Raw genomic sequence first — 13,796 nt, 5'->3', positions numbered from 1 at the left:
AAAATTAGATAGATATAATAGATGCATTAGATAGATAAATAGACCTATAGATAGATAGATCATATAGACATGTAGGAATGCTGCTTTATTTTTGTATACAAAATTTGGGGTTTGGAAGGTTAGTGCTAAAAGTTGACAATAGAGATCAAGCACAGTTCTATCACTTTATAGGGCAGAAAAATGTGGTAGAGAAGAAAATGTGGTAGAGAAGAAAAATTCTGATTTAGGGTGAGGAATTTAGGTTTCAATATCTTGTCTTAACAATATAACTGGAATACATTTTCTTCTCTCCTTTATCTCTTAGAATCTCTGGCATTTTTCAAAGCCCAATTAGAGCAACACTTTCCTAAGTTGCCTTTCCTGATGCCCCTACCTGCATTTTACTTCCTCCTCTCCCTACTCAAGTGCCAGTGTCTTTCCTAAGAAATTGCATTTTATTTAGTTTACATATGTACCTGCATGTATACAGGTGGCCCCACTTATTAGGATATAAGGGCCTTGATAACAGGGCCTGTTTGGGATTATTTATTTGTTTTTTATTTTGATCTTTATGTTTCTGCCATCTAGAACATAATTATTAAAAAGAATTATTTATTAGTTAGGTAGCTAGTATCTGGTGCAATAGATAAAATACCATGCTTAAAGTCAGGAAGACCTGAATACAAATCTGGCCTCAGACATTTACTAATTTTGTGATCCTAGGCAAGGCACTTATCTCTGTTTTCCTTAGTTCCTCATCTGTAAAATGAGCTAGAGAAGGAAATAGTAGACCACCGCTATCTTTGCCAAGAAAACCCCAAATGGAATCATGGAGAATCATACATGATTGAACAACAATGAAAAAATATTGAATGATGGTTGATTATATGTTCACATGGGACTTGGTATATTCCTACATAAAATGGGGGAATTGAACCAGATGTTCTCAAAAATACTTTCTGGTCTTAAATCCTATGATCAGATAAAACTTTGGTTAATTTGATTAAAAAAAAAAAAAAAAAAAAAGGAAAGAAGAAAACCAACCTACCAGTATCAAAAATAAAAAGGTACGGTTTCTTCACCAATGAAGAGGAAATTACAGCACTAATTAGGAATTATTTTATTCAACTGTATGCCAGTAAAACTAAGTGAAGTTGTTAAATATTTGTAAAAATATAAATTGTCCATATTAGCAGAAGAGGAAATAAAATATTTAAATAACTAAATGTTTTGTTGTGATCACAGGATAGTATTTATTATTTTTCTTTTTCTTTTTTAATAACATTTTATTTTTTCAATTTCATGTAAATATAATTTTCAACATTCATTTTTCTAAGATTTTGATTTCCAGATTTTTCCCTCCTTCCCTTATCCACCCTTCCCTAAGACAATAATCAATATGAGATAGGTTATAGATAAGCATATTTACATTATTCATATTGTGAAAGAAAAATCAGAGGAAAAGAGAAAAATTGAGAATGAAAAAGCAAACAAATTTTTAAAAGGTGAAAATAATATACTTCTATCCATATTCAGTCTCCATAATTTTCTCTCTGAATGCAGATGATATTTTCCATCCCAAGTCTATTGGAATTGTCTTGTATCATTGTATTGCTGACAAGAGATAAATCTATCATAGATGATCATCACATAATTTTGCTGAATAACCACAGTTTTGATAAAAAGAAATTGAACAAGCCATTACTGAACTTTCTAAGAAAAAAATCTCCAGAGCCAGATGAATTCACATGTAAATTCTATCAAAAAATTAAAAGACAATTAAGTCTAAAACTATATCAACTATTTGGGAAAATAAGAGGAATTCTAGCAAATTCCTTTTATGACACAAATGTGGTACTGATACCTAAACCAGGAAGAGCCAAAACAGAGAAAGAAAATTATAGACAAATTTCTTTAATGGATGTTGATGCAAAATTTTAAATAAAATATTAACAAATAGATTATAGCATCTTATCACCAGGTTGCTATATTATGACTAAATGGGATTTATCATAGGAATGAAAAGCTAATTCAATACTGAGAATACAATTAGCATCATTGACCTTACCAATAACAAAACCAATAGAAATCATATGATTATCTCAATAAATGCAGAAAAGGCTTTTGCCAAAATAGTACCCATTCCTATCAAAAAACACTAAAGAGTATAGGAAATAAATGGAAATAATATCTATCTAAAACCATGTGCAAGCATTATCTGTAATGGGGATAAATTAGAAGCCTTTCCTATAAGATGAGGGGTAATTGGAAACTGATTCAGTTGGAGAATGGCTAAATATGTTGTGGTCTGTGGAGGATGGTTGAACATGTTATATTATGTGAATGTATGGAATACTATTGTAGTATAAGAAAACATAAGCAATCACACAGCAAAGGCTTGTATGAATTGATGATGAGTGAAATGCCCAGAAGCAGGAAAACATTGTACACAGTGATAGCAATGTTATATAAAGATCAATTATGATTGACTTAGGTCTTCTCAGCAATACAATGATCCAAGAAAATTCCAAAACACTATGATGGAAAATCCTATCCGCATCTAGAGGAAGAACTGTGGATTCTGAATGGAGATTTTAACATACTTTTTTCACCTCTTTTTGGTTCTCTGTGTGTGTTTTTGTTCTGTTCCATCCTTCACAACAAAATTATGGAAATATGTTTACATGATTGCACATGTGTAACCTGAATCAGTTTTCTTGCCATCTTTCATAGAGATGAGAGAAAGAAAGGGAGGTAAAAAATTTTAAACTCAAAATTTTATACAAATGAATGTTGAAAATTATATTTACATGTAATTGGCAAAAGTAAAATACTATCTACTTTTGAAAAATTCTATGGCCTAGAAAAGTGATGTGGCTTTTCCAAATCATTCACCTTATTGGTCAAAGAAACTGGACTTCCTGACTTCAGTTTGTTATCTATACTTTTTATTTGCCCTTCAACTTTATTAGGTTTATATTACTTTAAATTTTTATGAATTGAACCATCTTAGAGTCAGTCTTATTTCAAAAATGAAAATAATAATATAATAAAAAGCATCATGTCAGCGGTTTGGGAGCTTGTCTTTGAATCTGAAAAATCAGTGTGTAAGTCCTGAGTCTAGCTTTATCGTGCTAAGTAAGTTACTTAAAATCTCATCATATAGGAATCTAGTGCTATAAATTCAGAGGAGGTGCTGGCCTGCATTTACAGGAGTTTGCTCTCCTAGGAATTCTCCATACTAAAGAAATCATAGCTATCTAGTTCCTATCTTTCATAATAAAAGTCTTTATAGAGAAAGATTGGGCTTTTCAGTTCATGTTATATACTATTTTCTTGATGTGAATGTTACATATATTATAATTTTAATTCATTTGGCACTGAAACAGTCAAGTGTTGAACAGCATTATTTTATTTCTGTTAAAGAATTAGGAGAATTAACCCTCCTTCATAAAGGGGCATTCTATTTAGCTCACTTTTTGTCAACCAGACTAAAAATCCATGTAGTCATCTTTAAGAAATAACATTTAAGAGCCCATTACACTTGTTAAACAGAATCTTGTCTTTTGCAACAATCTTTCCTGACATGATGCTCTTGGAGCACTTGGCAATGATGATTAAATCTCACCAAACTTATAGACTGGAGAGACAGTAAGAATCCAATATAATTGATGAACAGAATAATATCACAGTGTATTGCAATCCAGCTCACATCCTGTCAATCCCAGCTTGCAATTAAACTGCCATATTTCCTCATTAAAAGAGATTTTCCCGTAAGTGATCCAAGCAAATTTACAGCAAATCAAATTAGGAAGGCAGAGAGTTTTTCAACTAATTTGTCTGAGCATAAAGTACAACCCAGGAGAAGAATATTTGAGGAAGGCTTCTTAAGGTAGAGTCCTTTTGTTTACATTCAAATGCAAGTGAATTTGGATGACTGCCAAGGAGAAATGTTGCATCCAAATTGAAGAAAGGGGAAAAAAGAGAGGAAATGTAATTAAAGTACAAGTAACTGATTTGCTCATTTCAGTTTTAATACCTTGCAAAATCTTCAAGATACATGAGCTTTCCCTTTCCGGAATCCTTCTGGTAAGAACTGTTTTTCACCTGATTTTTGCTGGTTCATTTTCCTTATTGGTGAAATAAGGTAATGAAGGTGAAATCTGCACTATGTGATTTCCAGTTCCTTTAAGCTTTAAAATTCTTGATCCATAAATCTTAGTTCCCCTAATTTAATTGTAATATATTCAAGGGCAAAAAAATCAACTTATACTTTCTTCTTCCACAGAAGAAATCATTTGCTCCCTTCACCTGCAATATTTACCAAAATCCTGGGCTACAACAGGGTCTCAACCAACATTTGTGAAAGCACATTATTAAGTACATTGGCTTATCCTCTTCTCAATTCAAGGGGAATTATTTAATGAATAACACAGAAATATTGCTTTAAGTTTTATAACACCCTTTATAAACCTCATAAACTAGAAATCTCAACAACAACAATAAAAAACTTTGAAGAAAGTTATAAAGGTATTGTTATTCCCATTTACATAAGAGGAAGTAAAGAATCAGGGGGCACAAGTAGCTTAGTAATTTATATATAGCTAAGGAAATACTACAGTTAGATTCTGAAATAGATCTTTTCCTGACTCTAAGCAAAGCACTTGATTACTTGATTCACTAAATAAAGTGACTTCTTGAATGAATTATAAAAACAAACAAATAAAAAAAAAAACCTCACCCTATTGACTTATCAACATATAACAACCATAACAAACATACCCACATAGATATATCTTTATAATTGCATGCATCAAGATGGTGACAACCATGAAATAATCTCCTTTGCAGTTTGCATTTTACTAATTGCATCAAGCCCTAAACATTGCAAAGCCTCTAGGAAAAGATTTATAATTATTCAAATAAGTTTAGCCTGACTATCCTACAGAAAGTTGTTTCCCAGTGGGTAAAAGTCAGTAAGACAATCCAGCCTCTCACACATACTAACTTGGTGTTATGTTAGTCACTTAATAACTATCTGTCTGCCTCAGTTTCTTCAATTCTAAAATAGGGACAATTAACAGTACCTACTCCCAGGGAAGTTTTTATTTGATGACCCCCCAGGATAGAAAGAAAAAAAGATTAATGTTTTAAAACAACAATATTCTATACATATTGTTAAATAACAGTAAGAAATGACCTTAAACTACATTCCCATGGTTCAAAGGACAAAGGGGTAGCACATAGTAAGTGTGAGCAGGATGCAATACACATCCAAAGAGAAAATCTGTAGAGTAGATAAAATAGGTAAATATGTAATAACATTATTGGAAGTCAAACTGGGATGGTCTTTTGAGAACTGAGAATGAGAAATAAATAGTAAAAATATTCCAGTTGTATGTGATGTGTTCCAGGTAACAATTCCTAGTCAAAATGGTGTGTTTGGTGTTTAGTACCAAATGATGAGATTAAGGTAGACACCAAATGTTGGACTTGTGTCCTGTGAAAAATTCACAATGGCTATTCTCCTTGGCAAAAGATACGTTTATTCAGGAGAGGAGCTTATAGATAAAATGAAGAGATAGAATAAACTTCAGAAATGGTAAATATGAAACAGAGTTGGGATAGCATATAGTTAGCAAGGAAAGGGGTTTTGACAATTAACAATTGACAAGTTCTCTAGTGGAACTCACAATTAACCAGGAGAGGATATATTCTATGAGTATATTCTGACAGGCTAAGTTCACAGAGGAGTTTGGCATCCTAAAAGAGATAGTTACCTATAAGAAGAAAGATACCACGAGGCATAGTGGGGAGGAATGAGGGGAAAAACACCATGAGACAAAGTACCATGGTAGGTTATAACCCCAAAGGGGGTTCATCAAAGAAGGAATAGCCATGTACAAATTAATAGGGGAAATTTATCCTCAGGGGTTTGATATAACGTGGATACAGCAAGGTGGGCTACCCACAACCTCTACAGACAATGGACTAAAAGGTTGAACTAAAGCTCTACAATGCCTTTTCCTGCTTGTCTCAGGGAGTAATTTTATTAGTAGTTCAAGCCTTCTCTGTCAACTCCACCTAGTAACCCAGGACCTCCTTAGTGTCAGGAGAATAAGGGAAATTTGAAGCACATTTTTATCCCCAATGTAAAAAAAAAAGTTATGGAAGACAATGGAAAGAATCCCACCCAACATTCCAGATGGCTTGTCATTTTAGTGACATAATATGAAATCACAGTTCACACATATATCAGTATCCTAACCCAAATGGATTTAAAATCTCATGCTCCATCAAGACTCATCTGAAGACTCATCTGCCTCCTTTAAGAGGCATTTCCTGTTCATCTCAGCTGTTAATACTACCTCCCAGTCATTGTGAATATATCTATATGTAGGTATAGAATTAAAGATATTTATATAGATTATTTCATTCACTCTCAAAGAGGGTCAAAATGATATCACTATGTTGGGGTTGAGGTACAATATATCTGACTAGCTGATCAGACCAATACAAGCTTGGAAGGCTCTGCAACAAGGTACAAATAATCCATGCACATATATGTCTGTGTGTAGAATTCTACCTATGTGTATCTAGATATAGATATATAGATATGTTTTATTTCTTTGATAGCAAATTCTGATTTACTTTATGCCTGTTATTCCAGTGCCAAATTTCTATTATTGGAACAAAGCAGTCAATGGGCATTTATTAAGCACCTACTCTTTGCTAAGCACTGTGTTTGTTGATTGATAGATTTACCATGAGATAACAATGCAGTTTATATTCATTATCTAAGTGAGATTCACAATAACTCTTTGAGCTAAGAATGACTCATTTTTTAAATGAGGAAGCTGAAGCTAAGAGAGATGTTAATTGACTTGTCCAAAGTCACAATACTAGTAACTATCTGAGATAGCAATTTAAATTTGGTTTTTCTGATCTGTGTTGTCCGGTACTCTCTTCATAATACCAGGGATAATTCTCAGGCCCTAAGGGCAGAGTATACATTGTATAATTTTGTTTTTGATGTGAAAGCAGTACAATTTACTTCCCTCCTATAGTTATACTGAATGCTAATTATCAGCAATGGATCAGTGCCAGATTAATGAGGCCTTGGCCTGATGTTTTTCTTTAGTCTGGACTTTTCCATTCTCCAGTGAGAACATCTTAGATAAAAAATAATTTTACTGAAGTAAAAGTAGAATCAGATGCTGCAAATACTTTTGAATATTGACATTTTTATCATCTTTTTTAAAAAATTAAATATTTTATATTTTATTTTCAATTATAAATTCTTTTCCTTCCTCGCCTCCCCAATCATTAAGAAACAGCCTACATATGAAATCATGTAGACATAATTGCATTAACTATGCTTTCCCTCCACCAAAAAAAGCAGGAAAAATAAAGTAAGAAAATATTCTTCAATCTGTAATCTGATTCCATTAACTCACTATCTGAAGATGGATGTCATTTTACATTCTATGTCCTTTGGAGTTGCTGTGGATCATTGCAATGATAAATTAACAGCCTTTCAATGCTAAATATCTTTGTGCTACTATTGTTGCTATGTAGATTGTCTTTCTAGAAATGCTTATGTCTCTTTACATTAATCCATATAAATAGAAGAAAATCCTTAAAAACAATAAAAACAAGCATGGGTGGAGTTGTGTGGTGATACAACTATTCTTAAGAGCAATTTGGAACTATACACCAAAGATAATCAAACTATTCATATTCTTCAATCCATCAATACTATTACTAGTTCTATATGCTAAACAGATTATAAAAAAGGGGAAAAGACCCACACCTATAAAATATTTATAGTAGTTCTTTTTATAGAGGTAAGGCATTGGAAACTGAGGGAATGGCCATCAATTAGGGAATGGCTGGACAAAGTGTATTGTAGGACTGTAATGGAATACAATTGTGCTATAAAGACTTACATAAATTACTCATAAGTAAAGTGAGCAGAAGCAGAAGAACACTGTATACAGTAACAGTAACACTGTTCATTAACCAAATATGATTGGCTTACCTCTTCTCAGTAATACAATGATCCAAGACAATTCTAATAGATATGAGATGATGGAAAATGGGGACAACACCCAGAGAAAGAAGTGGAGTCTGAATGCAGGTTGAAGCATATTATTTGCACTTTTTTGGTTGCTTTTTGTGGCTTTCCCTTTTTTGTTCTGTTTCTTCTTTGACAACATGACTAATGTGGAACTGCACCACCAAGCTTTACACAACATTCCCTCACTTAAATTTAATTCACTTGCATGTCATAGTATCCCCTTTCTGATGTCATGGTCATCTTCAAGAACAAAATACAGAAAACAACAAAGTGTAAAAATACTTCCAAGCTTGTATATGTACAACCAATATTAGATTGCTTACTATCTTGGGGAAGGGGGAGAGAAGGAAAAAAAATTTGGAACTCAAAATCTTGTAAAAATGAATGTTAAAAACAATCTTTATATGTAATTGGAAAAGTAAAATACTATTTCCAAAAACAATGACAAGTTTATTCTAGATTTAAAATATCTCAAAAGAAAGTTTTCACACTCAGCATCAAGTCCTCAGGGAATCCTATGGAAATATAATTTTCTTCATATCAAGAGTTTAATGAATCTACAAAAAAGGAGCTTCATTTTCAGAAGCTTTTGAACTGATAATTAGCTAGCTAAGATTCATATGACTTGTAGTGGTATGCTAAAGTCAGCTCCCATAGGTTCACAAAAGCTGATTGTTAAATAGTCAGGTTAATTATGTAAGCCTCAAAAATGAGCAAATCATACAAATTTGGATTTTAATTATTATTTTCTTTATTGTCATTCTAATGTCATTAATAAAGTAATGGAGTAAATGTGAATAATGCTAATTAAGCTTAAAGTATGTAATATATATAGCTAGATATCTATATCTATATATATAGATATATGTAGACATAGATAAATAGATATTCAGAGAGCCAGTTGTTTAACATTTGTCAACATACCCTTGGTAATTTTGGCAAGGTTACATTTCAAAAATCATTCAATTTGCTTCTCACAACAACCTTATGAGATATTTGATCTCAGTTTTACTGAGGCTGAGAAAGATTAAGGGGCTTGCCCAGGATTACATAGCTAAATATTTGAACTATGGATTTGAAACTAAGGATTAAACTCAGGTCTTCCTGAATCCAAATCAAGAACTCTAGCTACTGTTCCAATTAGTTGCTTCTTAGATATTTTCCTTCTGGCAAGATGGTGTGCTCCTCTGGAGTCTTGATCTCTACACATGTCCTGCTTTTCTAATATTCATATTTTCAAACTTTACATTACAGTAACACAAAAGAAGAAAGGATAAAGAGGAATGGATAGGAGAAGAAAGTTCCTTAAATTATCCTCTAAGTCAGCACATTATCCTCGTTTATCCTGCTCAAAGCACATTCTAAAGATAGGACCCTTGGCTCAACATAAAGTAATGTTAATATACCTCTCCATGGCTCTGTTCTCTCATAAGCAGGGAGAACTGTGCAATTCAGAGGTGAATGACACCTCTAAGAGTCCTTAGTAATGGTGGGCAAAAAATGTTTCATAGTCGTTTAACTGAAAAGCCAGAGGGAGACATTTCAAACTCTTTATAATATATTGTGGGTTTTTTTTTTTAATTTTTTAACCTCTGATGTGACCTCTGAAATCTCTTTCTATGATTGCCTTGATAATAGTTTAACCCCTCTAATATCATCCATGATTGATTTCTATGTAATGATTTAGTATTATCAATAACTTGAATCTCTCCTATGTTTTGTTTTGGTTTTTGTTGTTATTGCTCGGTTTTGTTATATCCATTGAAAAGCTCAATGATAGCATGATTAGAAAAATAGCCTTAGAGTCAAGGAGATTTGGCTTAAATTTCAACCTTTGGGGCACAGGGACTGCATGAATCTAAGCTAATTGCCTAACAACTCAGAGGCCCCCAACTCCAGGTACTCACTAAAACTATAATTTAGAAAACAGTTTCAGATCTGCATTGCTAGAGGGAGATTCCTCACCTGGATTTCCCTTTAATAAAAGGATAAAATCAAAGGTCCAGTTCAAAGAAAAAGTCAGGGGAAAAAAGGTTCCACTTGCCTTGCTATTTTCATTCATATCAGTCTTTCTTACATATGTCAACATACTTCAAGAATCTATAATTCCATTGATGCGCACTAAAAAAATAAAAATAAATTAAAACCTTCATAACTTTGTAGAGCATGTTGGAGAATTGCTATAATTGAAATGCTTATCACCTTGTGGAAAGTCAAGTTTCATACATTCTCTGAATTTAGTCAAGAATCACAGTCATGGATCACAGACTGACAATTTCAATGGCCTTTTTGAAGGGGGTAGCCAGAGAGTTTAGAATTTGATGACCTTTCTTTCAAGATCACAAAAATAGTGGTCTTGATTGACCTATTTAACTTGGATTTCCACTCAATTCATAATTTTCTTGATTATTTGAAACTTACCCTGCATAAAGGTTGTTTGTAAATTGTTATTTCCATGTTGAGTCTTCCATTGGCTCCTTGGGAACAGAAGTACTTTATGGCTTTTCTTTTATTTTCAACTATTAGCATGGTGTTTACACATAGTAAATGCTTAAGAAATGTTTATATACTTACTGACAGATTTACAATCTAGACAAAGTAATCCCTCTTCTATTCATCCCACACAGTGTTGCATCTCCCATCTCCATGTTTTTGTTGTTTCCTTCATTGTTAAAACATTATCTCTATGCCATAGAATCTCTCTCTTTGGTCAAAACACAGACTCAACTACTCACTAAATGTTTGTTGATAGATTGAGTGAATACAGGTTTTCATTCTATGTAAAAGAAAAAATATTTAACAGTGATTTTTCTGTTCATTCATTCATTCAATAACCATTTTTAAGTGAGCATTATGAGCCTCTGTGCTTGTTTCAGAATTTTAAAAAACATCCCTGCTCTTAATGATTGTCCATTCTATTGGGATGAGAAAACATTCACATAGAAAAGTTAATACAACATATAGGTGAAGTAAATTCAAAGTAATCTGAGGGGAGGAGGAGAGGACATTGACCAAGCTGATGAAAGGCTTCCTAAAAGAGATGGCCCTTGACTTGAATCTTAAAGACAGAGAATAAAAAGCAGAGATGAGGAAAGATTACATTATAGATATGGGAAGTAAGCCTGTGAAAAGGGACAGTGGAAGTGAATGACATTTTTAGTGAAGGAAATCAGCTACATCAGTTTGTCTAGGAAACAGTGAGTAATGGGGAAGAAGAGGAAATTAGTTATGTTAAAATATATACTAAAGATATCAGACACTTCCCAAACCTCTCTGTGAGGGGTTATTAATTTTCCAATGGCAGTAACTGAGGTTGCCAGAAAATCTCATAGATTTAGTCAAAATTAATTCCCAGACCAAAGAACTGAAGGGAAAACTTATAGCTACTAGATAGTCTTTAGGTCAAAGTGTTGTAACCTTTCATGTGCCCTGGATCTCTTTGGTAGTTTGGTGAAATGTATAGGACCTTCTCTGAATAATGTTGCTAAATTCTTAAAACAAATTACATAGTATTACAAAAGAAACCAATTTTGCAAAACATAATTATCAAATAAAAATGATGAAATAATTATCTTCAGAGACAGACTTAAGAACTCCTAAGTAGGGGGCAGAGCCAAGATGGCGGAGAAGGCACACGCGACTTTCTAAGCTCTTCTCTTACCCTCTTTATCAATATTATATCCAGCCTCAAAATAGTCTTGACTGCTACAATTTAAAGATAAGAAGGCAACTCACCGGCCGAAGAAAATCTGCAGTCTCCAAAAAGGTTGGTTCCGGGCCAGGGGAATGGCAGACGGGAGAGAAACTAGGTTCCGAGGAGAGTCTCAAACTGAGGGTGAAGGCAAGATCTCAGCACAAGCTCACAGCCCCAACCCGCATTACAGGGGCTTTCCTTGGGCAGTTGTGATCCTGCACGGCAGGAGGACGGCCCGGTTAGCCTCAATCTGGCAGGGGGAGCCTGGCTTAGCCATAGAGCTTTTCCAGGGCCGGATTTGCATCCAGGCGAGACACTGGGCAGAGTTCGCTAGAATCAGCAGTCTGTGGTCAGCTGCTAATACTCACAGTCCCACAAGAGGCTCCGGCCTGGGGCAGTGACACTTTCACCCCTTAGTTTCTAGCCGAGGGCAATCGCTCACCCACACAGCCCAACTGGGCACCTCGATAGCTCCGCAAGTGCTGAATCCACTTCCTTTTGGGGGAAGGGAAGACTCTCACTCAGAGCACTCCCATACCTCAGAGCCGGAAATCGGTTTACATCTCCCTGCTCTGCAGAGGAAGCTGGTAACCCCTTGCCTAGAGACCTACCCTAAAGGCTTTTAAACATGAATAAAAGATGAAAAGAAGATGGACAGCTTCTATGCAGAAAAAGAGAAGGTCAGCAAACCTGAAGAGACCCCAAACAGCAAAATGCATCAGACTGTCCTCCTTACATGATGTTTCCCATAGAAGAGACCATTAAAAGTCTCAAAAGAGAGTTAGAAGATAAATGGGGAAAGGAAAGAGAAGCCTTACAAGAGAGCAACAACTTCCTGAAAATGAATTGAAAAGTTAAAAATCCCAGGAAGTGCAGGAAACAAAATTGGTGAATTGGAAAAAATAAAAAAAATTCAGGAAAGTAAGAATTGTGAATTGAAAAAAAAGAATTACCTAGAAAGCAGGATTTGAATTGGAAAAGACAAAGAACTCGCAAGAAAGTAGAATCTGTGAATTGAAAAGAAAATAATTCACTAAAAGAAAAATTAGTGAAATGGAAAAAATCACAAACCAAAACAATACATTTAAAAAACTCAATTGGACATATACAGAAAGAAGTAAAAAAAGCTAATGAAGAAAATAATTTTTAAAAATTAGAACTGAACAATAGAAACTAATGATTCATTGAGACAGCAAGAATCAGTCAAGCAAAACAAAAAATGACAGACTGAAAACCATGAATTATCTACCTGCAAAACGACAGACTTGAAAAATAGATCTAGGAGAGATAATCTGAGGATTATTGGACTTTCCTGAAAACTATGATGAAAAAAGAGCCTAGATACCATTTTTACAAGAAATCATCAAAGAGAACTGCCCAGATGTAATAGAATCAGAGTAAAATAGGCATTGAAAGAATTCATCGAACACCTTCTGAAAGAAACCCTAAAATAAAACCCAAGGAATATTGTGGCAAAATTTCAGAACTATCAGATTAAGGAAAAAATTTTACAACAGCCAAAACCATTTAAATACCGAGGTGCCACAATAAGGATCACCCAAGATCTGGCTACCCCTACATTAAAGGAAAGAAGGGCCTGGAATATGATATTCCGAAAGGCACAAGAACTTGGGATGCAGCCAAGAATAAACTACCCAGCTGTTGAGCATTTTCTTCCAGGGAAGAAGATGGAATTTAATGAAACAAATGAATTATTTTTTCTGGAAGAAAACCAGAACTAAACAAAAAATTTGATCTCCAAGCATAGAACTCAAGAGATGCAGAAAAGGAAAATAACTCTTGGGAATTATATTTCTGTAATATACAAAAAGAATACATGTATAATTTGAATGTACCAAAGTAACATAAAAAGGGAAGTGATATGGAAAAAGGATGATGGCAGAAAAGGTGGGAAGGAGGGAGAAAAGAGGAAACCACATCCCACAAAGAGGCAAAAGGAAACTTATCATATCTGAGGGAATTAGAGAGGGGAGGAAATTGTGTGAATCTTACTCTCATCAGAGTTGGCTCAAAGAAAAAATA

This window comes from Sarcophilus harrisii, chromosome 6 (assembly GCF_902635505.1).
Source record: "Sarcophilus harrisii chromosome 6, mSarHar1.11, whole genome shotgun sequence".
Taxonomy (NCBI): Eukaryota; Metazoa; Chordata; class Mammalia; order Dasyuromorphia; family Dasyuridae; genus Sarcophilus; species Sarcophilus harrisii.
This window is presented reverse-complemented; position numbering follows the sequence as displayed.